Below are 12385 nucleotides of genomic sequence, written 5' to 3'. Positions count from 1 at the left end.
AATATTACAAATGAGAAAACTGAGGTTCAGTGAGGTTAAATAACTTGTATAGGTTAAAGGAATCAAAGTCAGCTTCATTTTAACCGTGAACCTAAAATCTAGGGTCAAAGATTGAATGAGTAAAGAAGAATGTCTAGTTTATGGTGGGAATTTGGAATCTGAAAATTTGAATAGCCAACTAAGGACCAAGAGTCATATTTTAAAATGGTTATATTAGTTGTCAGGGAAATGTAAATTGAAACCACAATACAAACAATAATGTACCTTCTAGAATATCAAAATACAAAAAAAAATTTACTCAGTGCTGGTGATGTTTTACAATATGGTTTGTCAACGTTGACATCATTGACATTGTGAACCAGGTAATAGTTTGTGTATAGGGCTGTCTTATACACTGTAGGATGTTAGCAGTATCCTAGGACTCTTACCACTAGATTTCAGGAGCATCTCCCAGTTGCAATAACCAAAAAGTCTTCAGACATTGCCAAATGTTCCCTGGGGTGCAAAATCATCCCCAGTTGAGAACCATTTATTTAGAGCATTCAAAACTATCATAAATGGCTGGTGGGAGTGAAAATACATATGATGACTTTGGAGAATTGTTTGTAGTATCTACTTAAGTTGACTGTATGTCTACTCAGACATTCCACTCCTAAGAGTAGAACCAACAGAAGAGCAAATTTATCCATACATCTGTCAAAGACCTATAGAAGCAAGCTCTTGGAGGTTCTATTCATAAGAGCCCCAAACAAGAAACCATCCAAACATTCATCAACAGTAGAAGACATAAATTCTATGGGATACTATAAAGAAATAAGAAAGAATGACCACAACTACATGCAACAATAATTTCAAATATCACAAACATAATGTTTAATGAAAGAAGTCAGGCACAAAAAGTACATGCTGTATGATTCAGTTTTGTTAAGGTTCAAGGACAGGTAAAACCAATATGTATGCCAGGACAGTGGTTACCCTTGGAACTCCTTGAAAGGAACACACATGAGGTATTCCAGAATGTTGCAAAATTCTGTTCATTGAACCGGCTTCTGGTTGCAAGGGTGTGTTCAATTTGTGAAAATTTATTGAATTAATACATGGTTTGTGCTATTTCAATATGAATGTTATACTTTAGTAGAAAAGTTAAGGAAAAAGTAGAGCTGCTTCTGTTTGGGTGTAGACTCCCAAACTTTCCAAATTAACTGAGTGCAGAGGACGTTTCAGGAAAAACCTGATGGTGGTAGTTGAATGGCTTTGAAGAGGATCCCTTTGTAAATGCCCCAGGCTGGGTATGGGTAGGCATGAAAGGAATGAGGAATGAACAATACTTGTTTCATGTGGCTTATGAGTGGAAGATTGGTAAAATAATAATAAATAAATAAATGTGGAAGAAAATCAGATGTTAATAGCCATATGTTTACTTTTTAAATCTCAATGTTTAACTTCATATCCTACAAGTTTTATTATTCTACATTATTAATGACAGTGATTATACTATCCTCAAAAAGTAGAGTTTGAGAAATGACAATGCTTTACACAGAATGACACGTGTGCCAAGCTATATTTATTCTATTGTACAGCCATCTAATAATTGTACTTCAATTCTTATATGTTCAATAGAGAATACTCTCACCTTCATATTTAGATTGCTTATCGTCATTGTTATGGTTGGGAACAATTCCATATCAACATGCAGATTTCCTTTAAAATAAATTACACTCTAATTAAATGTTTATTCATTGCTTTGCACTGTGGGTGCATTTAAGATGGTTAATTAGTTGAACATTCACCTCAGTGTTTTGTGTATTTTTTTTCATAAATTTATTTCATAAATTTAGATACCATTCACTAGGAGACATTTTATGAAATATCTCCTGAGCATGGAAGAAAGCAAGAAAGCACATTAGCTATTTTGAACTCTTTATTTATAATGAAAATTATTCTTACTATCCATTGAGATTTGACTATTTAATTATCTGGTTTAAATAGCTCTATCATGAAAGAGAAATATCATATTTAATTTGTATTAATATTTCTACTGATAGGCCATATGGCAATGATAATTTAAGGGTTTCTGACCACTGTGAGAGCTGCCAGAGTGGAAGTTCATCAAGTACAGTGATTTTAAATTCCCTTACTCCAGTGATTTGATAGTCATGAATGGAAGGATAAGTAGAGAGGCATTCACAGATAGATCTACCAGGAAATGAAAACATAGTTATTTCAAGGTAGCCAATAACTTCATTTGAGGTATTGATCACAGGTTATAATTATACACTTACTTTTTTTTTTCTTTTTTTGGTGCATGGTCTGGGAATCGAACCCAGGTCTCACGCATGAAAGGCAGACATTCTACCACTGAACCACCCATGCACCCTACACTTGCTTTTATGATTTGCTTAGTGTATGTTTCTCCTGCTAACACTATAAGATCCATGGTTGCAGGACAGGGACTGAGTGTTCTCACCCTGTATCTCCAGTGCTTTGCACAGTGTTTCCTATTTAGTAGGTACTTGATAAATCCTTACTGAAGAAATGAATGAATAAACCTCAATGAAAATTTTAAGAGTCTCACACTTTTCTTAATGGCATCTGATAAAGTTGGAACTCAGTATTTGAGATTAATCATTGAGGACATTACTCCATTTGGTAGAAATTTCCAGCAGATTATTTTTAGGCGTACAGCTGGATGCAGATTTAGGAAACAATTGAAGAAAGGTGTTGGTTAAAGAAGTGGAGAACATATATTTCAAGAAAGAAAGAGGGCTAAAGAAACTAGAGAAATGCCCAGCTTTAGGAGGAGGGAGGAGTATTTGAGAAGAATGAAGAAAGTGAACGGGAAGTGTTGGAGCAGAACTCTGACAAACAGAAATGGAGCAAAAAGAGTTGTCCTGGAGGCAGGAGACCTGTCTCTGCTCAGCCTCTCTAAGGCGCAGGACCAATTGCTTCACCATTCTGAAATTCAGTTTTCTCTCTGCAAAAAGAAAGTAAGCTAGCTTCTAATTGATTCCCTACTTCTGTTCTAGTGGATTTCCCAGCCCCCGAATTTTGTGAAAACTTTTTGAGAATAAGCAAGGCCCATAGGAGTTGATTATTCCTTTGTTGGTAGAATTAAGCGTGACCTTCAGAAGAATGAGGGAAGCAGGCAGTTTAGGAATGTTGGGTAATAATACAGAGGGAGCAGCAGATGTAAATCATTTATTTAAACAGTTTGTAAGAAACTAGGTTGGTAGCAGGAAATAGACTGCATGATAATTTTAAACGGTGTTTTAGAAAAACAAAAACTCTATTTAGTATACCGTTTACCACACATAATTACTACCTAAGGAACCTGAAATATTTAAAGCTCTGCATTATAGGAGTCGATCATCATCGTTTTTTAAAGAATTTCTAATATATAAAGGTAATTTTCACTTGTTATTTATGTAAGGTATGCCTTTCTAATGAGTATATGTTGAAGTTGAGAAATTGAAAGTAAAGCTCAGAGAGGTTAGTTAATTCATTCAACATCACATGGCTAGTATATAGCACGACCAGTATTCAAGCCCACATCTGCCTAACCATATATAAAATCCACATTCTGCATGGTGCATGTTGTTTCCAAATAGTGGGAGTCATAAGCTGGGGGAAGAAAAAGTGGTGGTGGGGGGAGTGTAGGGTGAAATTTAGGTAGCCACAGCTTTTCATTGATGGGTACTTAAAAGAAAAGTCATTATTTTTACACAAAGTGATTGAAAGAATCTCACTAGCTTAAAATAGCAGCATGTCAAGTGTGGGGGCAGTGGAATCAGCTTTTACTGGGTATAGGCAATATGAGCTTATACTTTCTATATAGAACTTAAAAGCTATACTAGCCAACTCAGTCTACTTTTTATTGTCAACATATACCAGCAATTCTAAACCTATAGCAATGATGAAAATACTCCTTGAGGGTCCTGTGTTGGAATGTCTAAACGATTACTGTATTTACTGTTGACTTTTAATGATTACCTGTCAATCTGTCTGTCTGTCTAATCTATCTACCCATCTACGAAACTATCCATCTGTGAAACTTGGAAGGAAAACTGGTCAGAGGTACATTTGTATACTGATTCATGGGCTGTTGCTAATGGTTTGGCTGGAGGGTCAGGGACTTGGAAAGACCATAATTGGAAAGTTGGTGACAAAGAGGTCTGGGGAAGAAGTATGTGGATAGACCTTTCTGAGTAGGCTAAAAACATGAACATATTTGTATCCCATGTGAATGAGCACCAGAGGGTGACTTCAGCAGAGGAAGGTTTTAATACTCAAGTGGATAAGATGACCCATTCTGTGGATACCAGTCAGCCTCTTTCCCCAGCAACTCCTGTCATTGCCCAATGGGCTCATGAACAAAGTGGTCATGGTGGTAGGGATGGAGGTTATGCATGGGCTCAGTAACATGGACTTCCACTCACCAAGGCTGACTTGGCTACAGCCACTGCTGAGTGCCCAGTCTGCCAGCAGCAGAGACCCACACTCAGCCCCTGATATGGCACCATTCCCTGAGGTGACCAGCCAGCTACATGGTGGCAGGTGGATTACATTGGACCACTCCCTTCATGGAAGGGGCAGCGATTTGTTCTAACTGGAATAGACACATACTCTGGATATGGGTTTGCTTTCCCTGCATGCAATACTTCTGCCAAAACTACCATCCGGGGGCTTACAGAATGCCTTATACATCGTCATAGTATTCCACATAGCATTGCTTCTGATCAAGGAACACACTTCACAGCAAATGAAGTGCGGGAATGGGCACATGCTCATGAAATTCTTTGGTCTTACCATGTTCCCCATCATCCAGAAGCAGCTGGATTGATAGAACAGTGGAATGGCCTTTTGAAAACTTAATTATGGTGCCAACTAGGTGGCAATACCTTGAAAGGCTGGGGTAATGTTCTCCAGGAAGCTGTATATGCTCTGAATCAGTGTCCACTGTATGGTGCCATTTCTCCCATAGCCAGGATCCATGGGTCCAGGAACCAAGGGGTGGAAATGGGCGTAGTACCACTCACTACTACCTCTAGTGATCCACTAGGACAATTTTTGCTTCCTGTCCCTGTGACCCTGAGCTCTGCTGGTCTACAAGTTTTAGTTCCAAAATGGGGAGTGCTTCCTCCAGGAGAAAAAACAATGATTCCATTGAACTGGAAGTTAAGACTGCCACCTAGTCACTTTGGGCTACTTATGCCACTGGATCAACAAACCAAGAAGGGAATTACATTACTGGCTGGGGTGATTGACCCTGACTATCAGGGGGAAATAGGACTGCAACAACATAATGGGGGTAAAGAAGAGTTTTCTTGGAATATAGGAGATCCCCTAGGGCATCTTTTAGTACTACCGTGCCCTGTGATTAAAATCAATGGAAAACTGCTACAACCCAATCCAGACAAGACTACCAAGGGGTCTGAAAGTTCAGGAATGAAGGTTTGGGTTACCCCTCCAGGCAAAGAACCACGGCCAGCTGGAGTGCTTGCTGAGGGTAAAGGGAACATGGAATGGGTAGTGGAAGAAGGTAGTGATAAATATGAGCCTTGACCACATGATCAGTTACAGAAACGAGGACTGTAATGCTGTTTTGTTCATGTTATACTATTTAAGTTGTAAGATATCAAGTTTAAGAATGAATATTACTCAAGGATTTGCACCCTATTCTGGAGAGATTTAATGTGTTTCCAGTTATATGCAGGACAGTTGAGTATTGTTAGGTGAAAAAATGTGTGTTTTATTGTTTTTTTATTTAGAAATTTGGTATGGTTTAAGGTGGTATGTTTAGCTGCCAAGTTGACAAGGGGTGGACTGTCATGGTTAGGTTCATGTGTCAATTTGGCCAAGTGGTGGTACCTGTTTGTCTGGTTGGGCAAGTTCTGGCCTGTCTGTTGCAGTGAGGACATTTCATAGAATTAAAACATGAGCATGTCAGCTACATCCACAGCTGATTCCATTTGTAATCAGCCAAAGGAGAGTGTATTCTACAATGAGTAGTGCTTAATCTGATCACTGGAAGCCTTTTAAGGAAGATTCAGAAGAGACAGGCTCTTGCCTGTCTCAGCTGGTGAGCCTCTCCTGTGGAGTTTGTCCAGACCCTCCATTGGAATCGTCGGCTTCACAGCCTGCCCTGTGGATTTTGGACTCTGTGTTCCCACAGTCACGTGAGACACTTTTATAAATTTTATATTTGCGAGTGTTCCCTGTTGATTCTGTTTCTCTAGAGAACCCTAATTAATACAATATCTAACTACTTTTTCTGTCATGGATAGTCCCCTGGTGTGTGCAGACTCAGCTACATATGCTTGTTTCTAGAATAAGTAGTGAAGTTATGTCTTGTTTTGTTTTTGTTACTGAGCTGTCATTTTGATCTAAAATATACTCTTTATAGTGTGTTGCAGGAGGCAAAAACGGTGCTTAAAGCAAATTCAAATGATTCTGAACAATTGCAAACTTTTGAAGTTTTTATCAAGCATAATACAAATTTATGCTTACTTTTCTCATGAAGGTATTTTAGTGATGATTTTTAACTGCAGAGACATTTGAAAGCTGTTAGAATCAATCCTGAACAAAGAGACATGAACATTTTATTGTGAAATAAGCTTACGTAAATCTCTGCCAAACTTATCTTCACAACATATCCTATATATTTTTCATCAGTCACTTCATGTGAATGAAACATTTTGAAATTAAAAGTAATAAAAAATGCCCTTTGAACAACTCTGAGAAGAGAGATTGATAGATCTGGCTATGCTATCTACTGAATATGACTATGTGAAGAAGGTCAGTTTTGAAGATACCTTTCAAAAATATGCAGAATGTAAGGTTCAAAACTGGCAAAATCAAAAACTATAATGTTACTGATTACTGTAACAGAACATATAGGCATACTTTTATTGCTTTTTTAAAAAAATGAATTATAAAGCATCAATCCATTGCTTGCAATCTTTTGTAAAATCTATAGTATATATCTTATAAGTATTTTTATTTTTGGCGTAAGTTCAACTAAAGAAAATGTTTGCGTCTGTATTTCTTTTCTAGCTCCTATTATTTGTCTCATTTTGTGATTATTTCTGACAATAATTTTGACAAAACAGATAAGGTGGGTGTTAAAACATGATCCACCGTAAGTGTCCGATATGCTAGGTACATCACTGACTAAAACTAAGAGCTATTTTTAAAAATCCTCTTGGGTGATTGTGGGAAATAGCGTTTGATTTCTTCACGTCCGCCAGAGTTCTAAGCATAACAGTTGATAATACATACTTGTTGAATGAAAGCACAAATAATGAATGAATAATAAACAAGTACTTAAAATATGCCATGTTTGGTCTGCTAGCATTACTGGAAATCTACATTTTTACTGTGAGTCTATAAATCTAAAAATAATTTGACTGCTAATCAAAAATACTTTAGGTTTATACTGAATGTGACAGTACTAAATAAGATGGAGTAAACTGGAATGTTTGAGGCTTGATGTCCTAAAAATACTTTGCAATTTCATGCCTGGTTTGAACTTTTGTTTCCTCACCTGTAAAATGGGGATAATAGTAGTAGTGCCATGTTGGGTTGAAGTGAGAATGAAGTAAATAATTTAGAGAGTGCTTAACACATTGCTCAGAATAATCTAAGAAGCTAATAAATAATACCTATCATTATCAGATAGAAAATTTGAATTTTCTGGTAAAGATATTTTGACCTAAAATGTATGTAGGCAAATATCTTATTCTTCTTCAAAAAAATTGAGGTCACTAGGGATTTGTTATTTTGTTTTTTGTTTTGTTTGTTTCTTTGTTTTGTCATGGGCAGGCTCCAGGAATCGAACCCAGGTCCCCAGCATGGCAGGCAAGAATTCTGCCACTGAGCCACCATTGTACCACCTGGAATTTGGTTTTTGGTAGAAATAAGTGGGAAGCCAGAAAAATACAAAAAAGAAATAAAATCTATGGGAGACTTACCACAGTTTTTGCAAGTTTGTATCAGGACCACTTGACAGCATCCCGTCTAGAACTTAGTCCCCCCAAAAATGCAAGTCTCACTGCCCCTGGCAGCACCGTGCAATAGCAAGCATCAGTAGACTTCCTTTTAATATCAGCTATGTTTTCTTGTCTTTATATAAATAATGCTGCTGAAAGTATAAGGATTTCTATAAGTATTTACACTTCCGCATACTCCTCATGTTATCCTAGAGAAAGGCTGTAGCACTGAATCATTTGTGTATGTACATATTTAAATATATATATATATATATACACACACACACATACTTAAAACAAATCTCTTCTTAGTCATGCAGAGGCCATCATGCAACATAGCTGTGATATGCATTGCCTGGCACTAAGTTGTACATCAGTTTTGAATGCTGTTTTGTGGTCAGTTTTGTTTGTTGCCATTTGGATATTGTTGACTCATTTCATATTAGGTCTTTTTATTGCTTAATTGTTTTGGCAAAAACAATGGTCCCTCATACTTTTTTCCTTTGAACCACTACAGAAATAATAAACCTAACCACCTAGTGTAATTGTATGGTACATATCCATTCCTCTTCTAATTTTTTTCATTTAAGTCTGGAATGAATCCCAGGGAAGGGAGAGCAGTTATTATTATTCCTGTACATGATACGAATGAAATGTCTGTAGATTGGTGACTATAGGTGTTGAGTCATAGGATATGGGATGAGTAAGCAGTGAAGTCAGACCTCTGAATTCATAGTCCAGAGATCTCTCTAGTTTATTATAGATGTTTGTGGTGAAAATGCTGTCCTTATCAGAAAACATTGGATTAGGAAGTTGTTTTATGCAGTTAATAATATTTAACTAGGAATTTGGAGTGTTTTATAATTATTGCTATTATGTTTTCCATTATTTCCATTTATAAATACTGTGGTACCAATCAATCAGCTTGCTTGACTTGTCAGTCTCTGCCCACTAACTCTCAAATCCCTGTAATGCCCCTTTGTTATGTGGTAAACTGGAATTTAGACTTCTCCACTGTTTGCAATAGATAGGACTTATTTTATTTTCATATTTACAGCAAGAAGCAGTAGAGTGGTGGTTAACAGCTCTACAAAATGAAACCTTTAAAAAGTCCCAATTTGTTGCATTTGCCAATTTTCATTGTGTAAATATTTCCATCATGGTTGATTTCAAGCTATGATGTGGCATCACTGGCCCCTTGTCATGGTTAGGGACAGGTGTCAACTTGGCCATGTTGTGGTACCTGTTCGTCTGATTGGGTAAGCACTGGCCTGTCTGTTGCAATGAGGACATTTCATAGGATTAGGTTATGATCACGTTAGCTACATCCACAGCTGATTCCATTTGTGATCAGCCAAAGGGGAGTGTCTTCTGCAATTAGTGATGCTAAATGCAATCATGGGAAGCCTTTTAAGGAGGACTCAGAGGAGATAAGTTGCATTCCTGCTTTGGCTGGCGAGCCTCTCCTGTGGAGTTCATCCAGGCCATCCATTGGAGTCATCAGCTTCGCAGCCTGCCCTGTGGATTTTGGACTCTGCGTTCCTACGGTCACGTGAGACACTTTTATAAATTTTATATTTGCAAGTGTTCCCTGTTGATTCTGTTTCTCTAGAGAACCCTAACTAATACATCTTGGTACCAGGAGTGGTTCTTAAGGAACAGAATCTTAAAAATGGGTTTTTATGAATGGTTTTCTACTCTGACTGGGCTCAGAGACACTAAGGACTCTGATTCCCATAATCAGAATGACACTCCCAATCCATGGACTGAGTTGGCAAAGGAGATAGTCAAAATATCATCATTCGATTCTCCTAATGCTTCACTTGTACGAAGCCAGACTCTGGGGGATAATGTTCTTGACACCTTTACAGAGTTTTGTAGAAATAAGAGTTATAGAGATGTTGGTTGGTTGTTGTTAGATACACTGTCTGCATTAAAGGGTGAAAGGGATGGGCTTAAGGCTTCAAACAAGAAGCTTAAGTGCCGTCTGAAAGATGTAGAGGTTTCTATGAGTATCCTCAAGGAAAATTTTATTTCCTGTAGCCGTAGACTTGAGATCTCTGAAAATCAGACTCAGAATCTTATTGTTAGAGTAGCAACTTTACAACGTAAACTGAAATCTCAGTCTTGCATGGTGTCTGCCGTTAAAGTGAGGGCATTGATTGGAAAGGAGTGGGACCCTGAAAAATGGGATGGTGACATATGGATTGATAATGATGTTGGGGGTGAGGTTGAAACCCTAGACCATGCTGAGCCTTCTTTAGATAACCCTGTAATAGTCTGCCCTGAGGACATAGCCGCCCCACCTTCAGCCTGCCTTGAGGAATTGGCCACCCAACCTCCTCCTGAAGGGATTAGCCCTAGAGTTATTAATCCTGTTTCACCAGATGAAACTGCAAATGAAAGCCCTGAAGCAAATGGCTTGGAAGATATTTCTAATTCTTTTCATGACCCACCCCCACCACCCCTCATTTCTTCTAGACCTATAACTAGACTAAAGTCCCAACAGGCCCCTAAAGGTGAGGTACAAAGTATCACACATGAGGAGGTACGTTATACTCCAAAAGAACTGTGTGAGTTTTCCAATTTATATAGACAGAAATCAGGGGAATATGTGTGGCAATGGATTTTAAGAGTGTGGGATAATGGTGGGAGGAATATAAGGCTGGATCAGGCTGAATTTATTGATATGGGCCCACTAAGCAGAGATTCTGCATTCAATGTTATAGCTAGAGCAGTTAGAAAAGGTGTTAACAGCTTGTTCGGGTGGTTGGTTGAAACATGGATCAAAAGGTGGCCAACATTACCTGAGGTTGAAATGCCAGAACTGCCCTGGTATAATGTAGATGAGGGGATCCAGAGGCTTAGAGAGATTGGGATGTTAGAGTGGATTTATCATGCAAAGCCTGCTCTTACACCCCAGGAATGTCCAGAAGATGCACCTTTTACCAGAACAGTGAGAAATAAGTTTGTGAGACTAGCACCATCATCCCTCAAGAGCTCTGTGGTTGCAATTCTCTGTAGGTCAGATATTACTGTAGGAACTGCTGTCACTGAGCTGGAATCCTTAAACACAATGGGGATGACAGGATCCCGAGTTGGCAGAAGCCAGGTGGCAGCACTTAATCACCAAAGACAGGGTAGACGTGGGTATTATAATAGACAACAAACTCAAAGGAGGCATCAAAATTATATGACACGCAGAGATTTGTGGCATTGGCTAGTAAATCATGGGGTGCCTAGAAATACAATAGAAGGGCAGTCTACTAAATTCTTGTTGGAGCTGTATAAACAAAAGAGTTCTAGGTCAAGGGAACAGAAGTCTAACCTGAATTACAAAAACACAGAATCACGGCCCCTTAATCAATTTCCAGACTTGAAACAGTTTACAGACCCTGAGCCCCTTGAATGAAGGGGAGGCCAGGTCCCTATGGGGAAGAAACCTGTTACACTGCCACAAATTTATACTGTTGACCTTCCTCTAAGTCTTCCTCAAGGAGACCGACGGCCTTTTACCAGGGTAACTGTGCATTGGGGAAAAGGAAATGATCAGATATTTCGGGGATTATTAGACACTGGTTCAGAAGTGACATTAATTCCAGGGGACCCAAAACGTCACTCTGGACCACCAGTCAGAGTGGGGGCTTATGGAGGCCAGGTGATCAATGGAGTTTTAGCTCAGGTCCGTCTCACAGTGGGTCCAGTGGGCCCCCGGACCCATCCTGTAGTTATTTCCCCAGTTCCGGAATGTATAATTGGCATAGACATACTGAGCAACTGGCAGAATCCCCACGTTGGTTCTCTAACTCGTGCAGTGAGGGCTATTATGGTGGGAAAGGCCAAGTGGAAGCCACTAGAACTGCCCCTACCAAGCAAAATAGTAAATCAAAAGCAATACCGTATTCCTGGAGGGATTGCAGAGATTACTGCCACTCTTAAGGACTTGAAAGATGCAGGGGTGGTGATTCCCACCACATCCCCGTTCAACTCTCCTATTTGGCCTGTGCAGAAAACAGATGGGTCTTGGAGAATGACAGTGGATTATCGTAAACTCAACCAGGTGGTAACTCCAATTGCAGCTGCTGTTCCAGATGTAGTATCATTGCTTGAGCAAATCAATACATCCCCTGGTACCTGGTATGCAGCTATTGATCTGGCAAATGCTTTTTTCTCAATAGCTATTAGTAAGGACCACCAGAAACAGTTTGCTTTCAGCTGGCAAGGTCAGTAATATACTTTCACTGTCCTACCTCAGGGGTATATCAACTCTCCAGCCCTATGTCATAATCTTGTTCGCAGAGACCTTGATCGTTTCTGCCTCCCACAAGACATCACACTGGTCCATTATATTGATGATATCATGTTGATTGGACCTAGTGAACAAGAAGTAGCAACTA

The 12385-nt window shown here is 38.9% G+C and overlaps 1 protein-coding gene and 1 non-coding gene across 14 annotated transcripts in view; one reads left to right on the top strand and one right to left on the bottom strand.

The window, feature by feature from the left end:
• Positions 1-12385, top strand: part of PDE1A (phosphodiesterase 1A) — a 371779-nt gene that overhangs the window by 115922 nt on the left and 243472 nt on the right. The gene's annotated exons all lie outside the window — the stretch shown is intronic.
• Positions 2303-2373, bottom strand: TRNAE-UUC (transfer RNA glutamic acid (anticodon UUC)). The gene has a single exon. It is a non-coding gene; the product is annotated as a tRNA-Glu (tRNA).

Source organism: Tamandua tetradactyla, chromosome 3 (assembly GCF_023851605.1).
Source record: "Tamandua tetradactyla isolate mTamTet1 chromosome 3, mTamTet1.pri, whole genome shotgun sequence".
NCBI classification, from domain to species: Eukaryota; Metazoa; Chordata; class Mammalia; order Pilosa; family Myrmecophagidae; genus Tamandua; species Tamandua tetradactyla.
Note: the sequence above shows the minus strand (reverse complement) of the source record. Positions and strands in the feature narration are given on the sequence as shown.